Source organism: Diabrotica virgifera, chromosome 2 (assembly GCF_917563875.1).
Source record: "Diabrotica virgifera virgifera chromosome 2, PGI_DIABVI_V3a".
Lineage (NCBI taxonomy): Eukaryota > Metazoa > Arthropoda > Insecta > Coleoptera > Chrysomelidae > Diabrotica > Diabrotica virgifera.
The window spans coordinates 251,886,398-251,910,425 of record NC_065444.1 but is presented as its reverse complement, the minus strand read 5'-3'; the positions used below and the strand labels follow the sequence as shown (position 1 = coordinate 251,910,425).

At 32.6% G+C, this 24,028-nt stretch overlaps 1 protein-coding gene across 3 annotated transcripts in view; it reads left to right on the top strand.

The window, feature by feature from the left end:
- LOC114338522 (protein decapentaplegic) overlaps window positions 1-24,028 on the top strand; it is a 349,390-nt gene that overhangs the window by 157,148 nt on the left and 168,214 nt on the right. For all 3 annotated transcript variants that reach the window (XM_050644444.1, XM_050644446.1, XM_050644447.1), the window contains exon 2: window positions 14,592-14,646. The gene's annotated coding sequence lies outside the window, so the exon portion shown is untranslated. The remainder of the gene's footprint in view (window positions 1-14,591; window positions 14,647-24,028) is intronic.

The following is a 24,028-nucleotide window of genomic DNA, read 5'->3' as shown; positions in this document are numbered from 1 at the left end:
AGAGACCTTTTTTGCTCAGAATAACCCAAATTATCTAAAAAAAATCGTTCGCAATGAAAAAATTATTTTTATGAATTTGTTTAAAAAAAATTGTTTAAACAATTTTCGACCACGGCACCGCCCGGCGTCCTGTGGATGTATTATAAGGACCTAAGTCTTTTTGAGTAAGTTTGTACGAAAAAATCTAATCGGAAATAGTTTCGCTAACGGGGTCGACGATACAGTTGGACTATATCGCTAATTGTTAATAATTAAAAATAGCAGCTTTGTAATAAAATAATGCCAAAAATCTCCTCAGGACTCATTTTTTGAAATTCATAATAATAATTTGTAATCGAGTTATTAAGCCTTGAAAATGGCTATTTTCGCATTTTTCAAATTTTTAATCGTATATAACTCGACAACAATCAATTTTAGAGAAAAATGACAGGGGACCTTTTTTGCTCAGAATGACCGAAATTATCTAAAAAAATTGTTTGAAATGAAAAAATTATTTTTTGGTGAATTTGTTTAAAAAAATTGTTTAAACAATTTTTCGACCACGGCACCGTCCGGCACCCTGGGGATATGTTATAAGAACCTCTTTTTGAGTAAGTTTGTGCAAAAAAATCGAATCGGAATAATTTCGCTAGCGGGGTCGACGATACTGCCCGGTCTACACCAATTTTTTGAAAAAATCATTTTTGAAAACGATTTTTGGATTGGGACAGTAAAAAAAAATCAAAGTCAAATAATGACTTTCAAATACTTGGGAATTCTATTTATCTATCAGATAACAACAATATCGAAGAAGAGCTAAAATATCAAATAATTAAAGCCAGTAGAATGGCCGAATGTCTAAACGACACAATTTGGAAAAACAAACACCTACGAGTGGAAACAAAGGCCCGAATATACAGGGTAGCGATAAAGTATGAAAAAACGGTAATTTCTCGGAAACCGCTTGAACGATTTTTATAGATTTTGGCGGGTAAGGGTCTTCTAATGAGACCGATATTACAGTAGTAATTACATTGTTGTCAAATCTTTCGTTTCTTTGGAAATCTAATGAACTTTCTTATTTCAAATGGAACACCCCGTATATTTTTATACAGGGACCAACTTTATTTTGAGCGTTACATAATTTAATATTGATGCTAGAACCTAAAAAACTACAAAAATAAAGCTTTTTAAAAACTTTAATAAAGCTGTGATGAGTTTTTCCCGAAAAGTTGTTCATTAATTTGTTGGTTATTTCACGTTAAAATATTCGAATTGGAATTTGATGAATAAGAACCTACTTTTCATTACCTACAACTTTGCTTCTCCTGGTTCTACAGACTTTGTATATACACCATTTTTTTGTCATTTTTGATAGGTATATTTTTACTACAAAAATATTTTTTTTCGATAAAATACTTACTTTTTGAGTTATTTGCGAAAAACCGTCTCAAAAATTGTTTTTGTGTTGAAAAATATTCACTCACAAATAACTCGAAAACTATTGACTTAGTGAAAAAACTCTATAGAACTAAAGTTGCTTAGAATAAGTTATTTTATCCAATTCCGGACTTAACTTGAACGTATGTTTTTCACCCCCGAGAAGGGGTGAAACTCACCCCCAGGGCAAAAGCACACATCAGCACAATAGGGATCACTTGATATGATATATTTTATGATACATGATGATTTATATTTAATGTTTATTAAAAACTTTTGATATACAATGTATGTTTTTATTGGGCGGGCGGGCCCACAAACCAACTGGAACCAGGGCCAGCTGATCTATCAGTACGCTACTGGAAGCGTATATGAGAGCACGGGCGATTGGGTTGCATTAGCAACTAAAAAACGATGTTTTAAAATTAAATAAGACCAAATCACTTATCGCTAGCTGATACGATAAGCTTTGAACTTGATTTTAGGTACCTCATAGTTTCAAAAATGATATTTTTTACTTGTGTTTTTTAACCTAGAAAATCGTCATTTTTCGAATTTTTTCAGATTTAAATTTTTATAACTCGGAAACGATTAACGTTAGAGGAAAATGACAAAATACCTATTTTGTTTCCAATGATCCAAATATGCTAAAATAATGTCTACCCGGGCCGAAAAAATTAATTTTTATAATTTGTTTAATTTTTTTTAATAAATGTAGCAATAACTCCGAAATTATAGCATTTAGGTATAGGGAATATAACATGAAAAATAATCAGTATTTCTTAAGGACTTTAAAACGTAAAAATATACAGGGTGTTCCATTTAAAGTAAGAAAGTTCATTAGATTTCCAGAAAAACGGAAGATTTGACAACAATGTAATTACCACTATAATATCGGCCTCACTAGAAGACCCCCACTCACCAAAAAACTATAAGAAAGAAATAAGAAATAAGAAATATTTATTCATCCTTTTAAGACATTTTTACAAATGTATAGCACAGGTCATATACAGTAATATAACTGTTACAAGCTAACATTGTTTAGCTACACAATTTTTTTATAGGTACCTAACACCTAACACATATTATAAAATAACATATTTAGACTAACATTTTTAGACATTTTAGACTTTGTATACACAAAACAATTTATACATAAAAAATAAAATAGTGTAAAATAGTTTATAGGCTATCGTCAAGGAATTCTTTGACGGAATAGTAGCATTTGGCTAATAATAAATTTTTGATTTTATTTTTGTAACTGTTAAAACTAGCAATCTCCTGCATTTCATCGGGAAGTTTATTGTACAATTTTCTAATCTTGATGTTTTAAACTGGGGTATTCTGAGCTTATTACAATTTCTTGTATGGTAATCATGTCGATGAGCATTAGTTTCAAATTGATTGAAATTTTCTTTGACAAACAGAAGAGTGTGGTAAATGTACAGACTATAGAATGACATGATTTTGTATTTTATAAACGTTGGTTTACAAGTTTCCCGAAATTTTAGCCCGAATATTTTTCGAATAATTTTTTTCTGAGTTACAAAAATTTTAGGGCTGTCAATAGAATTTCCCCATAGTAGTATGTTGTAACTCATATGACTGTAAACAAGGCCGTAATAGATATTGATCAGTGCTGATATCGGCATAGTATCTTTTATTCTAGAAATAGCATAAAACGATTTATTTAATTTTGTATTTATTGTATTGACTTGTTCAGTCCATCTCAAACGGCAATCTATATTTAAACCTAAAAATTTTGTTGTTGTAACTGACGAAATAAGTATATTGTCAAATTTAAATGATAATGAGTATACATTGCTAAGAACATTTTGGGAATGAAAATATAAAAATTGAGTTTTATCAACGTTTACTATTAATCCATTTGCTTTGGACCAATCTACAAATGACCCAAAAACACCGTTGGATAATAATATAAGTTCCTCTTTACTAGGCGCAGAGATCGCTAGTGCAGTATCATCTGCGTAAATAGTAATAACTCGAGATTTAATGTAATCAGGAAGATCATTCATAAAAAGAATAAATATAAGCGGTCCTAAAACAGATCCTTGAGGGACTCCTTTATCAATATTGAAAACTGTCGAAGCAGAATTCTGATATGAAACTAACATTTTTCTATTGCTCAAATAGTCTACTATCCAGTCCAAGAAATCTCCTCTGAAACCTAGGTTGTAAAATTTATTTTTAATAAAGTTAAAATCCAGACAATCAAAGGCACGGGACAAATCAAAAAAGAGACCTGCCACATGCCTTCCCCTGTCAAGATCTGTATATATATAATTAAAAAAATGACATGCAGCAGTCAACGTTGACTTCTTTGACCTAAACCCATGTTGATGCGGGGATATAATATCGAATTTGTCGAGAAAACAAACCATTTTATTATATACAACCTTTTCAAAAATTTTTGATAAAACGCTCAGCACTGCTACCGGTCTATAATTCGAAATCAATCCTGGATCATTTTTTTTTGTGTATAGGAATAACTCTTGCGCTTTTAAGTGCGTCAGGAAATTTGCCATTAGCAACCGATAAATTAATTAAGTAGCTCAAAGGAGCTGATAGAGAAAATATTGCCGATTTTACGACTTTTGTGGATATGTTGTCCAAACCAGTACTGGACTTGTTTTTAAGATTTATAATTGCGTCTTCAACGTCTTGATATGTAACGGGTGTAAAGAAAAAAGTTTTGTCCGAAATTTTGGAACAAGTACATTTTGTAGATCTAGACAAGCCAAAATATGATTCAAGATTATTTTCAGTTACAGTTGCAAAATATTCAGCAAAAACATTAGCGATATCCTCAGAAGATGTAATATCGGCACCGTCAGATATGAGAGTTATATTACATTTTTTTTGTTTTCTACCTGTTGCTTTATTTACCAAATTCCATGTTGTTTTAGATGTGTTATCTGATTGTATGATAAGCTGTTCATTAAATTGCTTTTTTGCATTTTTAATAAGTTTATTATAATTCCTTTTGGCTTCTTTATATGCCTTTTGAGAATTATTATTTTGAAGTTTTTTAGATAACCAATATACATTTTTTATATGACGACCGGCTTTCTTTACTTCTGCGGTTACCCATTTATTTTTACGGTTTTTAGTACTACTTCTCTGTGTTTTTACAGGACAATAAACATTCATGTTAAAAGAAATTATATCTACAAACTCGTTCATGGCCAAATTAATGTCATTTTGACTATACACTTCATCAAAATTAAGTAAAGACAATGCATTTTGAAACTGAAATAAGCAATGATCTGATAAATCGCGATAACAATGTATCCTTCTTTCTGTTTTATGAAAATTTACATTATTGGATTCAATTGTAAGTGTAAAAATTTTATGATCGCTGAAATGACCCTCGTATACATTAGATTTACAAAAATCAATATTAACATTTGTTAACATGTAGTCAATTTTAGTGGATGATGTATGTCCTAATTTATTTGTGAAAATCCTCGTAGGGTCCACAGAAGTAATTTTCAAGTTATAACTAACTATAACATCATGTAAGATTTGTTTCTGCACAGAATTTGACAAATAATCAACATTTAAATCTCCGCATACGAAAAGGTCTTGATAAGAATTGCTACAAAATTCCAAAATATGTTGTAATTTAATAAAAAATTGATCAACGTTACATTATAAAAATCGTTCTAGCGGTTTCCGAGAAATTACCGTGTTTTCATACTTTATCGCTACCCTGGATAAGTCGGTTATTAGGCCAGTTATGACTTACACGACCAAAACAAGACCAGACACAAGCAAAACACAAAGACATCTGGAGACCTACGAAATGAAGATCTTAAGAAGGATTGCTGGAAAAGGACTACAGGACAGGGTAAGAAGTGAGGTAATCAGACGCATATGTGGAGTAAACAATATAAATACCTGGGTAAAGAACAGAAAAGAAGAGTGGAATTAACACATAATAAGCAGGATGTCTGAATCAAGGATAGTAAGAATAGCCAGGGGCAAGTCACCGTTAGGCAAATGAGGTACTTATAGGACGCCCAAGGATAAGATGGAACGACACTTTAGGGGCAGAATAAAAGGCACCGTTGAAGAAAAACATGCAGTACTGCCTATATAAAAGAAAAAGAAGAAGAAATAAAATTAATGTTTAGTTGTAGTGTAGAAATAGTATTATTGAGTCTAAGAGCGACCGGTTTCGGACATTACAATTTACTGTGTATCTTCAGCTCTCTGGTAAGGTCAACTCTAAATGATGCTGGTTCAAGAAATCTAGTAAAATAGACGCGTATATTCCTTGAATCGGTATTATTTTGAATTGACCTTAACAGAGATCTTATAATGGACAATAAATTGTAGTGTCCGAAACCGGTCGTCCTTTCAGTCAATAAAATAGATTGTAAGTCTGAATTTTTTTCTACTAGAATTATTTGAAATGGACTCACATGTGCAACCTATTCATCATTTAAATTAATATTATTACAATTAGAATTAGCTAATGTCAAATAAAAGAAGAACGAGCATTTCTGAAAAAAAAAACGAGTATATGGTGATACCATTCCTAATTAAGAAGCGGGACCTTTTTCGGAATTATTAAATCATTTGTTTATTTTAATTTTCACGTAACATTTCTATCCGTTTATATGAATTCCTATTTTTGGATATACCATACTTGTTTCCAAAAAACTCTTACTCATTTTTTAACTCCACCAAAACATACGTCCATCCAGCAGCAGTTAGTTCCTGCTACAAATTTACATTACGAGCATTAGAAATTAAGTTAATAATCGTTTCTCCGAAGTTCCTGTTTCACCATAATGTGAAATATTTTGGAAATGTACGTTTACACGTAGGTGTTGGATCTGATTGATTTTCTCCGAAAAAAATCTGATCGAGAAACGTCTTACTAGAAAAACAAAAACCGGCCGAATTTTTGTTTGATCTGGAACGTAACGATTGCATTTGCGATTGGAATTTTGTTATGATATGTTGATTACGGCAATTAATACAGGAACATAACAAATAGAGACCTACACGAAATAGTTTAATGAACGTATGAGATTTTAGTTTGTTTAGTTTTTCCAAATAGTTGGAATATCTACATGTGATGTGAAAATTACTGGCATTCTTCTAGTTTGTATTCATCACTTAATTGATTTTTGGCTAATTCAGTAAAGTCTTAATTATAGCAAACCTTTTTGAATATTAAAGTAAATAATTTGGTTAAAATTTCTAAAAAATGAACAATTACTACCGATTTAAATTCATTTTTATATGCGATATTAGAAACTTTTAAATCCATACAAATCGATAGTAAGAACCAATAGTCCAGGAACCGAAGCTTTCCATCTCGCAATTTTTACAGAATGGATCGATTTGCTTGAAAATTTGAGAATAAGTAGTGGATAGTCCAAGTATCAAAATCTATATGATGCTGAAAGGCGCTTTTACCATGGGGGTGGTTGCCACCCCATCTCGAGGGTGGAAATTTTTTTATAATATTTTGACCGCAAAATTTGATAAAAATATTCATTCTAAGCAAAAATGTTCTATACATTTTTTTGAGAAAATTAATAGTTTTCGATTTATTCGCTATCAAAAGTGTTAGTTTTATATCGAAAAAATCAATGTTTTTCGATAATACTTATTTACGATTCACTCAATTTTTGCCATAGAAAAAATTTTTTTAAACCAAGTTCTTGGGAATTAAATAACCTACAATTTCATATTAAACACTTTTTCGTATCTCTGATGCTAATCTTTCTATTCTGAAGAAATTTTTTACCAAACTACAAAAATTCGTTATTCGCTTTTAACTCCAGATTTTTAAAAACTAACCATTCTAAGCCAGTCAGACTTCTAGCATCTATTAATAAAGAAGAATGAATAAGGTCATTGACTAAAAACATCGCTAACTAACATTATTATGCTTCCAATTGGATTTCTCTTTTTTTTTTCAAAAATATATATTGATTTTTTAACCGTAACTTTTTTATTTTTATCTTAGAAAGTTTGGTAAAACAGCATTTTGTGGGTTTTTACAAGACCTATAAGTCTATTAATATTATATCTTTTTAAAATCCCCAGTCGCAAAAAGAGGTGACTTTGAAAGGGTTGGTAAAGAAGGTTTTTGCATGTTATTACAAGTTTTAATTGTCAATAGCTCAACGAATTTTTGCCGTAAAAAAAATTTTGCAAACCAGGTTCTTGGAAATTAAATAGGCTACAATTTCATATTTAAACATTTTTTGTATCTCTGATGCTAATCTTTCTGTTCTGAAGAAAAGGCCATTTTTTTCCAAACTACAAAAATTCGTTATTCGTTTTTAACTCCATTTTTTTTAACTAATCAGTCTAAGCCGGTCAAACTTCTAGAACCTATTACTAATACATGAATAAAGAAGACCAAATAATGTCAATCACCAATTTAAATTAGGATGGTGATTAGGAGGCTGCTTTCGATCACTTTTTCCCTGAAAAAAAAAATAGGGACTGATATTCTTTTCATTATAAGTCACTTATTTTTTGAGCTAGAGACTTTTTTTGTTTCTAGTGATAGATATTTTTAAATACTTTAAATTAGTTTGAACAAGTTATCCTGGAAAAATACATAGTTTTCCCGTCTTTTGATTTTGAAACTACAATATTTAGCATTTGACGAAGAAGATCTAACATAATAAAGTGTAGCTCGATTACTATTGGTCTTAAAGAAAATTTAAAAAAACGGTTTTATTTATTTTTTTAAAAGGTACATTTTTGTTAAGTAAAATTGTTTTGATAAACTGAAAACTTTTGGGAGTTATTAGCAGAAAACTTATTAAAAACATTGATTTTTTTCTATATAAAACTAACAATTTCGACAGCGAATAAATCAAAAACTATTAATTTTATCAAAAAAATGTATAGAACGTTTTTTGTTTAGAATGAATGTTTTGGCCAACTTTTGCGGTCAAAATGTAATTAAAAATTTCCACCCCCAAGATGGGGTGGCAACCTCACCCATGGTAAAAGCGCTTTCTTGCATCATATAGATTTTGATCCTTGGACTATCCACTACTTATTCTCAAATTTCAAGGTTTTGTCCTATTTTAAGCTTTATTACTTGGACTACAAGCAATATGCATAGATTCCTCATCGTCACTCATCTCCATAAAAGGTTTACATGTTCAGCATCCTTTACTTCACGAAATCCATAACATCTATGGTACACTTGATTTTCAAGGCGTAGTTGTTATATAATCTGGATACCATACCATAGCGGCATCCTCGGTAATGAAAAAGCAGATCACGCCGCCAAACTAGCAACTAGCTTCTATGGCTTCTACCCTAAGGCTACGGCCAGACAAGCTATAATTTACAGTGCAGTAAGAGCAGTAAAATGAAGCGGCAGTAGCTTCAGTAAAAATCATGGTCAGAGGGGGATGTAAATTACAGCGTGTCGCGAGATGTAAATGTAGCGTTTTGGTCGTTGGTGTGGCTAGGTGAGCTACAAATTTGGACCCAGGTTCATTCGTTTGTAACACGACGCCAAAGATGGGCATGTTGGATATTGCTGCGCGATATTTTACAGCTCAGTCTGGCCATCCACTACACTCACCGTGGGACCATTTTCGCGCTTCATTTTACTGCTCTTACAATGCCGTAAATTATCGCTTGTCTGGCCGTAGCCTAAACGGTCAACACTCAAAAGTACATGGTAAAATCCGTAGTGATTTGAAGCAGATGTTTAAGCAGCAACAGCATATCTCTTGGCAAATCCACTGGAATCTGGAATACACTCAAAAGCACGTTACACGAGATCCGGCAGACTGTCAATATATTTGAATTACAGTGGAACCTCGATAATTCGGATTAATCGGGATCACAGCCAATCCGGGTTATCGAAAATCCGGGTTAGCCGGAGAATATGGTAGAAATTAGTAAAATACATATAAATAATAAACAAATACACATTATAATTGCAAAAACGTGAAATACATACGCACAGTACATCTAAATTACGTACAGTTGTATACAGTATTGTTTATTTCTTGGTAAAAAACTCAGTCAAAGTGAAAAAATGTTTGTTTTGTCTCATGAAAATCGGTCCGGGTTAGCCGGACTTTATCGGGGGCTGACTTATCGGGGTTCCACTGTACTAATTATGCCTAGGAAAGAAAAAGCAGTAGGTACCCGAAGATTGAGAAGGACATACCCGATTCACACACGAATACTTAATGAAGTCCGAGCCGAAGCCTAATTACCAAACCTGATCTGGTGTTTTAAGCGTGAAACACATCCTTATTGAGTGTCCTCAGTATGCGACAGAAAGAAATCAACACAAACTTAAGCCGAATATTAAAGAAATTTTAAACTCGTCCGATCACTTTATAATCTAATTATTAGTTTCTTGAAATACATTCAATTATTAAACAGAATATGTAAGATCTTTTGTCTTTACAATCTTTACCTTTATAAGTATAGAAATGAGTGAAAAATAATTTCGACCACGAACCATACTCCGGAATCTAACCACACTCCGGTGCACATCATCTTCTTCGTTTCGTTATGGTACAATTCAGTCTTCTTGTAAAGCCTCTTTGACAAGGAATATATTCCGAAATATCAGATGTCAGAGTATGGCAAGAGACTCGAATTGAATCAAAACGAAGCGATTATTTTCTTTCTTTATAAGTAGGCCTGAACACAAACTTTAAAAAATCAAAATATATTACCAGCTTAGTTCCAAGTGATGTTATGAGAGTAGGTGGGCAAGAAGTACATCAGGTTATTAGCTATTATCTATCTAGGGAATGAAATTAGAATAGGAAAAAACTTATGAGATCCAGCGTTGTATAAGCTTGGGATGGCCAGAATTTGGCAAGATTCGACATATTCTAACAACCAATGTATACTGCCGGTAATAACATATGGTTCCGAAACCATAATTTGACTAAACAATCTGCAAATAAATTGAGAATAACCAAAGAAAAATAGTAAGAACAATAATGGGAATAACAAGAAAATATATGGTACCAAATAGGATAGTGAGAGAGAGGACAAAAGTGACAGATGTCACAGAAAAAATTGCACAAGTCAAATGGTCATTGTTAGGTTGGTAGATTGCCATGATACGTTGCAGGGTTGGTATGTCGAGTTGAAACACTAACTCTAACTTATAACTTTATTGATGATTTACAACATCCATCATCATAAGGTTACTAAGATGTTGTTTCGCGGGGTAGTCCTTCAGGACACCCTTCTCGCAGGACGGCTCACTAGCATAGTAACGAGCTTAATCTTACTATAAATAATGACAATACTATAATGCTCCATTTAATCCCTCTGTGGGCTATTTATCTCTTCTTCCAACTCGGACTTTGGAAGTAAGCTATACGTGAGTCTCTGCGAGGTTACGCAAACAAACTTCGTCAATCAACCTTCGATTTGTTTGTGTATGTAGAAACAATTTCTTTTGTAACAACCTAAATTACTTAAAATTATATACATTTTTTTCGACACATATTATATTATACAGTAAGGGTTTTTTCCCTTACTGTACAACATGTAGAACGTTTAAATGATAATAGGTGGACCAAGATACTCATATAATGAAGACCTAGAGAAGATAAAAGACATCAAGGTAGATGGATGGATGACTTGAGGAAAACAGTGGGAAATTGGATACAGAAGGCACAAAAAGAGAACAATCGAAGAATATGGAGGAGACCTAAATCCAACAGTGGATGCAAGAGGTTGAGGAATGATGATGATTATAATGATGGTGATGATTATGAATAATTAGTTATAGGTCCTTATTGTAATTAAGTAATTATTTTATATCCAATATTGTTTGTGTGCCATTGCAGCCGAGACACATAAATTTAAATTATTTAAAAATACAATACCTTGTACATAAAACCAGACAGATTGGAAGGTTTCGATGTAGCATTCATATTGTCCGACTTATTAGCTACAAATTGATAGTCGTTAATTGGAAAATTATAGATATTCGAAAATAAGGAGAGTAAAAAAAGGTAAACACCTAGATATTATATTTATCCCATTTAAATATTACATTTGCACATGTAATTGTGTAAAATGGAATTTTGTTTTGATGTGTTGATTACAGCAATAAATCCAGGAACATAACAAATAGAGACCTACTCGAAATAGTTTAATGAACGTATGGGATTTTAGTTTGTTTAGTATTTTCAAATAGTTGGAATATCTACAAGTTAAGTAGTTGGATGTGATGTGAAAATTCCTGTCATTCTTTTAGTTTGTGTTCATCCGTTAATTGAGTTTTGACTAATTCAGTAAAGTCTTAATTATAGCAAACTTGTTCGAATAGTGAAGTAAATAATTTAGTTAATATTAAAATAACCATTAAATACCAATTTAAATGCATTTCTTATTGAACAGAAATAGACAAATCATACTACAAAACAGAGATGTTTCAAGCTGGTTCAGTAAGTGTTAAAACAAAATCTTACTGCTGTCTACTCTCCACCAAAACAACCTCAAAAAATATCATTATCTAGAATTTTTGAATAGACATGGCGAAATATTTATAATTAGTGGTGATTTTAATGCCAAGTACATCAATTCCTGGAATAAAGAGGCAAAAGCAATAAAAGAGAAGAAGAAATTGTGAAAAGAATACTTACAAGACAAAAGGCAAAAAAAAACATGGAATATACCAAATAGAGAGAATAAAAGTTAAAGAAATAGTCAAAAATGAGACAAAGAAAAGATGGGACAAATTAGTAAAAAAAATGAAATAAAATAGTACGGAAAATGTAAAATTGTTGTATAGAACGCTGAAATACCTATAATAGTACATTATTGACGGTTTTTGCTGTAAATTTAAAAAAAAAATTTAAAGGATTGATATGAAATTTGGCATACGCATAGCAAATATGTCAAAGAAAAAAGTGATATTGTGTCGATGTGTGCTTTTGCCCTGGGGTGAGTTTCACACCTTCTCGGGGGTGAAAAACATACCTTCAAAATAAATTTATCCCCCACACCGCAACTGACGTGAATGGATTAGGTGACTAGCGTCATCTGGCAATTGAAAGGTAAAGTTTTTCAATCCTTTTTTAAAAATCTTTAGTAACATTTTTAATATTTTTCAATATTATTAATGTCGCTATTAGGATTGAAAAACTTTGCCTTTCAATTGGCAGATGACGCTAATCACCTAATCCATTCACGTCAGTTGCGGTGTGGGGGATAAACTCTCGATGTTGGTCACTTAGAGTATGGAGCAGCAGGCCTACGTCTCTGATGAGACTCCAATAAGAGTCGAAAATCGTCGATTCAGATTGGTGGACTGCGCTTGGTCTTCTAAGTGAAAAATAAGATTGTTTTGCCTTCGCATTGCAGCTGAATAAAAATGGTATACATTTTTATTTTTATATTAGTATTACTCCTATAGAGTAACTATGTCCATTTTCCGTTGGAACTTTACCAAGCTGCAGGGGGGGGTTGTGAATTGCATAGTGTAGAATTCCTTCCCTTTTGTCTTCACTGCAGCATCCATCTGGCTTGCATATTGTAGAAGCCTTGGAGGTGTCACCAGGGAAATGGACCAATAAGTTTTCAAGTTAAAAATCTTTTAGTAACATTTTTAATATTTTTCAATATTATTAATGTCGCTATTAGGATTGAAAAACTTTGCCTTTCAATTGGCAGATGACGCTAATCACCTAATCCATTCACGTCAGTTGCGGTGTGGGGGATAAACTCTCGATGTTGGTCACTTAGAGTATGGAGCAGCAGGCCTACGTCTCTGATGAGACTCCAATAAGAGTCGAAAATCGTCGATTCAGAGTGGTGGACTGCGCTTGGTATTCTAAGTGAAAAATAAGAGTGTTTTGCCTTCGCATTGCAGTTGAATAAAAATGGTATACATTTTTATTTTTATATTAGTATTACTCCTATAGAGTAACTAGGTCCATTTTCCGTTGGAACTTTACCAAGCTGCAGACGGGGGTTGTGAATTGCATAGTGTAGAATTCCTTCCCTTTTGTCTTCACTGCAGCATCCATCTGGCTTGCATATTGTAGAAGCCTTGGAGGTGTCACCAGGGAAATGGACCAATAAGTTTTCAATCTAAAAATCTTTTAGTAACATTTTTAATATTTTTCAATATTATTAATGTCGCTATTAGGATTGAAAAACTTTGCCTTTCAATTGGCAGATGACGCTAATCACCTAATCTATTCACGTCAGTTGCGGTGTGGGGGATAAACTCTCGATGTTGGTCACTTAGAGTATGGAGCAGCAGGCCTACGTCTCTCCGATGAGACTCCAATAAGAGTCGAAAATCGTCGATTCAGAGTGCTGGACTGCGCTTGGTATTCTAAGTGAAAAATAAGATTGTTTTGCCTTCGCATTTCAGCTGAATAAAAATGGTATACATTTTTATTTTTATATTAGTATTACTCCTATAGAGTAACTAGGTCCATTTTCCGTTGGAACTTTACCAAGCTGCAGACGGGGGTTGTGAATTGCATAGTGTAGAATTCATTCCCTTTTGTCTTCACTGCAGCATCCATCTGGTTTGCATATTGTAGAAGCCTTGGAGGTGTCACAAGGGAAATGGGCCAATAAGTTTTCAATTTAAAAATCTTTTAGCAACATTTTTAATATTTTTCAATATTATTAATGTCGCTATTAGGATTGAAAAGCTTTGCCTAACTCTAAAAGTATTGACCTAATGAAGAACTGTATAGAACCAAAATTGCTTAAAATTAGTCAGTTTATCCATTTCTGAACTAATTTTGGACGTATACTTTTTCACCCCCAAGAAGGGGTGAAACCAACCCCCAGGGCAAAAGCACATCGGCACAATATCACTTTTTTTCTTTGACTTGTTAGCTATGTGTATGCCAAATTTCGTGTCAATCCAAGCGGTTTTTTTTTAAATTTAGAGGTTTTGTAATATTATACCGTTAAATATTTGTTTTGTCTGATCATTGAATAAAATTTTTACCAAGTAATTATAACTTCACGCTGAAAATGATCCTGTTGACATGTGTCTTTAAAACCAATTTCTGCAGAAGATATTGAAAGGGAAATAAATTATCGATGCTGTTTTTCTATTTTTAACTATCTTATCTTTAAAAAAAGATTCTAGTTGAATTCCCAGGTGCCTTTTAAACCATTTTTTATCTTTTCAGATAATCATCATCGAGTTACCTGTTGCATCTTACGCCAATGGTAGAAAGCATCCTGGTAGGTTGAAATGTTATACTATCTGACTATTGTTTGACAGAGGTAAAAAATTATGCCTGTTATCTCGACCATCTATAAAGACATTTATTAGTTAAGGCTAATTAAAGCGACCAATCTCGTTTGAAATCTCTTTTTTACAGTGAAGTAGACAGCAGGACGGATTTTTAACTTTTCTTGCTTTTTATGAGTTACAGAAATTTTATATAAATGTCATATTTAGATTTTAATTTTGTTTCCTTCAGAAGAACAGTTTTGTAAATGGGTCATTCCATTTCAAATCACTCAATTTTGGAGCAAATAAAATTTTGGACCTCCGATTTGTCTGAAAATTGGTATATAGCTTCTGCGGGACGTAAAAATAAGATATTTAAGGTCAAAAAATCTTCTTCTTCTTTTTTCTCAAAATGTGATTTTATGCGATTTTACAGTGATTTGGTGTTTATTTAAACAAATTTGCATTTTCTGTCGTAAAGTATCAATGAAAAACATAATATTTTAATAGAAAGGACTCAAAAATGTCATTATATGGCATTATAACAAGTTACTTTGATTCAAAACAAGCTTTTGATCAAATTTTATAGTGTAGAAAACGTTAAAATACCGTTTTTTACATTTTTCTCCATTCCCAAAATACATCATAATCGATTTGGCTGAAAATTTGCCCACAGATAGACAAAACATAGGACTTTAAGTGGTGAGAAGGATTTGAATTATATTACAATGCCAAAAAAGTTACATGCAATATTATAGTCAAAAATATAGGCGTCTACTGTAAGTAAAATTAACTCGAAAATATCGACCTCACGACAAAAATTGTTAAAAAGAAATTGTAATAATTGTAAATACGATTTATTTGGAACAATTTCAGTTCCTACCATTTTTGTCGAAAAGTTAAAAATGGCGGAGATATTGAGCCAAACAGGTTCTCCTTTAAAATCAAGATGGCGGCTAACGTAACGGAGGAATTCATTCGTGATTTTAAATTTAGGCTACTATTGACTCCCTTAAAGATCAGAAAAATAAAATTTTGGGCAGCTCGGCATTCAAGATCAAATGCTCTCCCGACTGGACTAATATATACTTTTAAGTCTGATATTACTGCATGTAACTTTTTTGGTATCGTAATATAATTCAAATCCTTCTAACCACTTAAAGTTCTATCTTTTGGATATCTGTGGACAAATTTTCATCCAAATCGATGATGATGTATTTTGGGAATGGAGGAAAATGTAAAAAACGGTATTTTAACGTTTTTTACACTATAAAATTTGATCAAAAACTTGCTTTGATTCAAAATAACTTGTTATAATGCCATATAATGACATTTTTCAGTCCTTTCTATTAAAATATTATGTTTTTGTTTAAATTTGTTTAAATAAACACCAAATCACTGTAAAACCGCATACAATCACATTTTGAGAAAAAAAGAAGAAGAAGATTTTTTGACCTTAAATATCTTATTTTCACGTCCCGCAGAAGCTATATACCAATTTTCAGACAAATCGGAGATCCAAAATTTTTTGCCTGAGTGATTTGACATGGAATGTACCAAATATTTTAAATGCTGAATGGAAAAAGTTTATAGGAAAATATAAATATATAGAGATAGATAATATCTCCAGTATAAACTCTATCTGCTAAAAAGGTAAGCTACGATCGTATTTCCTATTACTCAGCGAAAGAAAGTAATAAGGAAAGTTAAAAATACTATACAGAGTGTCCACAAACTATCCCGACAAACGAAGACCGGAGATTCCTCACATAATTTGAAGATAATTTAATCCAATTCATCTAGTCCGAAAATGCTTCCTAAAGAGGCTAGAGCTCTAAATACAGAACCTATTTTACTTAAAATCAGGCCCGAGGCACTACATAATTTTCAGGCCCCTAAATATAATTTAATAATAATATTAATTTAGTTAATTAGTTAATATTGATATAAAATTTTTTAATTGTTCTAAGACCTTCTTCTTCTTAACGTGCCCTATAAAGTCATCTTGATGTTGGCGATTAACATGGAGAAACTGTCTCTGTCTCGAGCTATTCTAAATAGTTGTTCTGCTTTCTTTATTCCTGTCCACTCCCGGATATTCTTCAACCAAGAGGCCTGCTTTCTACCAATTCCTCTGCGTATTTCGATTTTACCCATCATAATAAGTTGAAGAATATTATACCGGTCTCCCCTTACTACGTGTCCAAGATAGGCCATCTTTCTATATTTGATGTTATCAAGCAGCTCGCGGGCAGCATTTGCTCTCTTAAGGACTGTCACACTTGTCAGAGTAGCCGTCCATGGTATTTTCAGTGTACGTCTGTGCAGCCACATTTCAAAGGCCTCCAAACGATTAATGGTCGATAGTTTTAACGTCCATGCTTCGACACCATACAAGAGGACTGACCAAATGTAACATTTAATCATGTGCTTTCGAAGTTTAATTTGCAAGTTATCATTACAGAAGAATGACCTCATTTTTTAAAATGTCGTGCGAGCTATCTCGATTCTACATTTTATCTCTTTATCTGGATCTAGTTGTTCAGTATGGCAACCAAGATATTTAAAACTGGGTACTCTTTGAAGTATATGACCATCAACATATAACTGTGAATCTTGATGGGCCAAACGGCTAAATACCATGTATTTTGTTTTTGAACAGTTTATGTTTAGGCCAAACTCTCTTCCCACTCCCACTGTGTCAATGGCATTTAAAAGGTGTTGTAATGTATTCATATCATCACTTAAAATAACTGTATCGTCTGCATATCTGATTGTATTTATCAGAATTCCATTAACTTTCACACCCCATTCCAAAATATCGACCGCTTCTTTAAATATTCTATCTGAATATAAATTGAATAACAGTGGGGACAGTATACAACCCTGTCTGACACCTCTTTGTATTTTGCATATTTCTGTTAATTTTATTTTTATACAAGCTGTCGCTGTTTGACGCCAGTATAATTTTTCTATGATTCGTACATCTCGACTATCAACTCCTTAATCCTGTAATATTTTAATTAATTTGTGATGTTGTACTCGATCAAAAGCCTTCTCACAGTCAATAAATACAGCCAATACGTCTTTCCTTTGATCTCGGTATTTCTGCAATAATACATTTAGTGCAAAGAGTGCGACCCGGGTTCCCAGTCCATTTCTGAAGCCAAATTGTGTTTTATCCTGGTCTTCTTCACATTTATCTCTGATTCTACTGTGGATGATACGTAGAAAGATTTTCAAAGTGTGGCTCATGTGGTTCGAAGACCACAGTTGACAAATTTGAAAATTTATCTTGTTTTATTGCAATAAAATTTTTTTGATGATCTTTCCGGGCCCCATTAAAATGCGGGCCCGAGGCAGGTGCCTCACTGGCCTAGTGGTAAAATAGGCCCTGTCTAAATATGACGTCTTGTAATTACTTTTTTAAAAATAGCTCCAGGACGCTTCTATTTAGAAAAAAGAAAACGTTTATTCCATAACTTTTTTGTCTTTACATTTTAAATATTTTTGACATTCGATTATTGATTATAATCTGAGGTATTCTAGTACTAAGAGGTAGGTATTTACCTACTCTTACTTTAAGTCAAAAGAAAATTTTTGGTTTTTTGAATTAAAAAAAAAATTCAAAAGAAAACTATTTAGAAAAATGAAAACTGGTACGTTTATTTATCTTCCAGAGATGAATCGATTTTATCGATCGCGAATTTCTAATAACTGTCATAGGCGTCCGTTTTGGGAAGCTCAACTGTTATTTTATCGCTTTATCGGTTTCGTCTTTAATTTTTAAGTATTTTTGTCACTAGATTATTAAATTATGAGGTATTTTTGTACTAAAAGTTACTCTTGCTTTAAGTCGATAAAATACACCATTTTATTTTGAAAATTTGTTTCAAAATATTTTTCAAATTCAAAAAACGAAAAATTTTCAAATCGATTTTTCTAGAAAACGGTGCATTCTACCGACTTAAAGCAAAAGTACCTTTTAGTACTAGAATACTTTACAATTTTATAATCCAGTGTTTAAAATACTTACAAGTTAAAGTAAAAAAAGTTATACCATAAAATAACCGTTGCCCTACCCAAAAACGGACCCTATACCCGGTACTAGAAATTCGCAATTGATAATAGAGTGGATTTATATCTGGAAGATAAATAGGCGTACCAGTTTTCGTTTTTCTAAATAGAATCGTTCTGGAGCTATTTTAAAAAAACTAATTACAAGACGCCATCTTTAAAGAGCTCTATAGCTTCCTTAGGAAGCATTTTCAAACTAGGTAACTTGGGTTAAATTATCTTAAAATTATCTGAGGAATCTCCGGTTTTCTTTAGGACTAAAGCAGCAACTGAAAAAGAAAGAAATATTTAAAACTGGGATTAACATATATAAACTGGTCCGTATTATCCCATGCAGAAAGATATTTAAACTCATTGACAACATGCTGACAAACACAACCTTCCAGGTAATAATAAGAAAAAATAAGAGCAGACAGATGAAATTCAATAATGGCCTTTCACAAGGTTCTGTGCTTGCCTCTTTCCTTTTCAACTTTATTGCTGACATGTCTGTCATGATGATGGTGATCCAAATCATTCTTCTTCTTTGAGTGCCATGTCTGCGACGGAGGTTAGCCATCATCATGGCTATTCAGACTTTAGAGACGGCTGCTCTGAAAAGGTTCATTTGATGTACATCCGTACCATTCTGTCAGGTTGCGCAACCACGATATTCTGCGTCTTCCTATGCTTCTTTTTTCTTGAATCTTTCCCTGCATAATCAATTGGAGCAAGTTGTATCTCTCTCCACGTGTACCTAATATGTCCGAGGTATTCTATTTTTTTTGTTTTGAGGGTATTTAAGATTTCTTCTTCTTCTTCTACTTCTTCCTATAATAGGCCTCTTGGCCTGTTCCTTACCGATTTTCAGCTTGTATTCGTAGCTGTGATGTTGACTGCCAGCTATCTCGCCACCTTTTACAGGGCCTTCCTATTGGTCTCTTGCCTGTTGGCTTCGAATCCCTGGCTATACGGGCTATTCTCTCGCTGTCCATTCTCATCACATGCTGATTCCACTCTCGTCGTCTCTGTCTTCCCCACCGTACTATATCTTGTATGTTACAGAGATCTCTTATTCTGTCGTTCGGTATTCTGTCTCTCAGTGTTTTCCCAGTTATTGACCTGAACTTTCTCATTTCTGATGTTCTCAGTACCCTCTTGGTTTCTGCAGTGTCACATCTTGTTTCTATCGCGTACGTCATGATCGGTCTTACACATGATTTGTATATGCGTATTTTCCCTTCCAGCCTCATATCTTTGTTTCTCCAGATGCCATCCCTAAGACATCCTGACACATAATTGGCTTTATTTGCTTGCTTTCGGACGCTCTCTTTAACATCTGCATAACTACATATTTCGATTCCCAGATATTGGAATCTCGAGACTTGTTCAATTAGTTCGTTGTTAATTACTAATTTTCATCTTATAGGTTCCCTTGTAGTCTAGGCGCCAGAGGGGTCACCGTGTCATATTCAATTCTGATGGACAAACTCAACGGTTTCTTATGGATTTTTGGCTGCTGATTACGAATTTCGAGGGGGGATTTCGATCCGAGTGGTCAAAAAATTGTTATAAACAATTTAATTGTTTATAAATTGTTTATAAGGCTCTGGCTCATAAAATAAAAGAGATAAAAAAATGTTTCAATTAAAATTTGTTCCTTAATAAAAAACGAAGAAATAACCGTTTACTAAACTTAAATCTAACTATTAGAACTCAAGATATTGTAAAATTTGTGCACAATGCAAATTGCAAATTGCAAAATAAGTATTTTTCGAAGCTTTATCGATCGTAACTCGGCTTCTACGCATGCAAATGAGACTTAGAAGGTGTCGTTTTAAAGATTAATTAACAGGCTTTCAAACAAAGTTTAAGTTACTTGATCTTCATTTACATCTAGTTATACCCGTTTGAAGTTACAATTTTCTTAAAAATATTGTACATTCATTTGTTTATAAGGGTTTCGAGCAAATTTGAGCTATAAACATTTATACTTTAATGAACAATAATGATAGAAAAACTCAAAAGGAACAATTTGAGGTTACGAAAATGTTATAAGTTTATTTTTGGCCAAGATGTCGATAGTTAATTAAGTATTTTTCGACGCTTTATCGATCGTAACTCGGCTTCTACGCAGTAAAATGAGCTTTTCATGGTCTCATTTTAAAGCTTAATTAATAGACCTCCAAACAAAATTGTCAAATTACTTTATCTTCATTTGTTCTAAAGTTATACTCGTTTGAAGTTATAATTTTCTTAAATAATTTGTACATTAATTTTTGTATAAGGGTTTTTAGTAAATTTGAGCAATAAACATTTATACTTTAATTAAAACTAATAATAAAAAAACTAAGAAGGTGTATTTTGAGTTTAGGAAAGTGTTCGTAGGTTTATTTTTGGCCAAGATATTGATAATATAAAAGCACGCTCTGAGGCTCAAGATCAACTCACAGTCAAGTAATAAATATCATGGTAAATATACCGATCGGTTGCTCTCGTGTTACACTATTTTGCTCAGGATGCTATTCTTAATATGTCTATCAATGTCTACAATAATATAATATACTACTGTCAATTCTGTCTATTTGTTACAACAAAGTCATTGTCTCTTAATAGTGTAATGTGATATTGATTCGTTGCAATAATGAATAATTTAGTTAATAATAAATTATGTATTATATGTCAAAAAAATATCAACATCAAAGTGTCTTCTACTGAGAACGGTTGTGCACGTATAATTGAAACAGCAAATATTCGTAAAGATTTTTCTCTTGTTTTCTCTTGTTGAAGGAGGCATTTCTCTTGTTAAAGATATGCCACCAACATCAAACTCAATCCACTTACATATAAAACGAGCATTTTGTGTGGTGTACACACAATTAACGTGCCTCGAAGATTCTGCAAAAGAACTTGATCCACTTGTATATGGATATCTTATAGATAATGAAACGCTGAAGTCCCAAAAAGTTTTAATTTTAATGCCTTCAAAATCAGATTTAGTACTACCATGTGTCTGTAAAAATTGCTCGAAGAATTTATGCAGATGTAAAAAAGCTAAGATTCCCTGTATATCTCGATGCCGATGTATAAAAGAAAATGTTTGTAAAAATAGTAATAATAAATAATATCAACTCACTTTTAGTTATATTTCTGAAATATTAGTTTTTAATGTGTTTTTTTTCTCATTTAGTACAAAAAATAGAAGACAAATTAAATAGAATGAAAGGTGATAGGAAATACAGTATGATGATTTAATTATAAGAAGTATATGATAAAATTTTATTAGGATCTTCAAAAATGAAAAATGAAGATAACGTATATATACATAGAAAATATAATTTGCATCGAGATCTTAACGCGTGAAGCTTTACGCTGTGAGCCAATCTTGCGCCTCATTCATAGCGCGCCATTAAAATATCGACATCTTGGCCAAAAATAAACTTACTAACAGTTTCGTAAGCTCAAATTGTTCCTTTTGAGTTTTTATATCATTATTGTTAATTAAAGTATAAATGTTTATAGCTCAAATTTGCTTGAAACCCTTATAAACAAATGAATGTACAATATTTTTAAGAAAATTATAACTTCAAACGGGTATAACTTTTAAAAAAATGAGGATCAAATAATTTAACAAACTTTGTTTGGAAGCCTCTTAATTAAGCTTTAAAAGGACACCTTATAAGGCTCATTTACATGCGTAGAAGCCGAGTTACGATCGATAAAGCTTCGAAAAATACTTATTTTGCAATTTGCAATTTGCATTGTGCACTAATTTTACAATATCTTGAGTTCTAATTGTCGGATTTAAGTTTAGTAAACGGTTTTTTCTTCGTTTTTTATTATGGAACAAATTTTATTTGAAACATTTTTTTGTATCTTTTTTAGTTTATGAGCCAGAGCCTTATAAACAATTTATAAATAATTAAATTGTTTATAACAATTTTTTGACCACTCGGATCGAAATCCCCCCTCGAAATTCGTAATCAGCAGCCAAACATCCATAAGAAACCGTTGAGTTTGTCCATCAGAATTGAAAATGACACGGTGACCTCTATTTGGCGCCTAGACCTAGACTATTGACACTACCAGGGATTTTGCCTTGGCTGTTGATATTTTCATGTTGTAGTTCTTCGCCACTGTATTAAAAGTTTGTGCCATTCGCTGTAGGTTATCCTCGTTATCGGAGATTAAGATTGCGTCGTCAGCATAACAGAGGATTTTTATTTGTTTTTCCGCCATCTTATATCGTTTTCCAGTACCCTTAAAGTTTTATATGATTTTGTCCATGACTAAATTAAAAAGCAATGGGCTCAAGCTATCCCCTTGTCTGATTCCCGAGGTGATTTCTACTTCCGATGTTAGTTCATTCTCGACTTTTATTCTGGTTTTGTTCTTCGTATTTAATGTCTTTAATTATCCTTATCATCTTGTTGGGCTGATTTTTCTCCTTTAGCAATCTTAGCACATCTTCAAATCTTACACAATCGAAGGCCGTAGTCAGATCTATAAAGCACATAAATGCAGGTGTATTATATTCCAGTGCTTTCTCAGCAATTTGTCTGGCTATGAATATGGCGTCTATTGTGGACCTATTTTTCCGAAAACCCTGTTGTTCCTCACTAATTGTGTATTCTTCATTTATTTTATTGGCAAGTATTTTTGTTAAGAGTTTAAGAGTTGTGCTCAGCAAGGTGATGGTACGGTAGTTGCTAGGGTCTTTGCTATTTCCTCTCTTGTGTATAGGTATTGTTATACTCGTCCTCCACTGGTCTGGTACACGCTGGCTACATATTATTTCTTGAAAGAGAATCTCTATGTTTTCGATTAAGGTTTCTCCTCCGTATTTCAGGAGTTCATTTGGTATTCCATCCGGTCCTGGTGCTTTTCTGTTTTTTAATTTACGTATGTTATTCCTTATTTCTTTTTTGTGATTTCTAGTTCTGTGTCTATGTTGGATTCGTCTTCATTTCCTGTTTCTTCCTCTTCTTCAGGTATTATAGTATTTTTCTTATATAGTTCTCCTATATAGGCGGTCCATTGTTCTGCTTCTATTTTATTAAACTTCTATATTCGTTAATGGGTTTTTTTCCTTTTTTTTAGTATTTTCCAAACTTTTCTTTGCGCCCCATACAAATCGTGTTCCATTTCTTTGGTAAAGCGTGTCCAATATTCCCTTTTTATATTTCTTATCTTAAAATTGATGTAATTTCTTGTGTCTCTGTAGTGTTGGTAATTGTTTGGTGTTTTGTTAGTGCAGTATTGTAGGTATGCTTTCCTCTTATCATACGCTAGATATCTTATTTCAGTATTGAACCAGGGCTTTGATATTTTTGT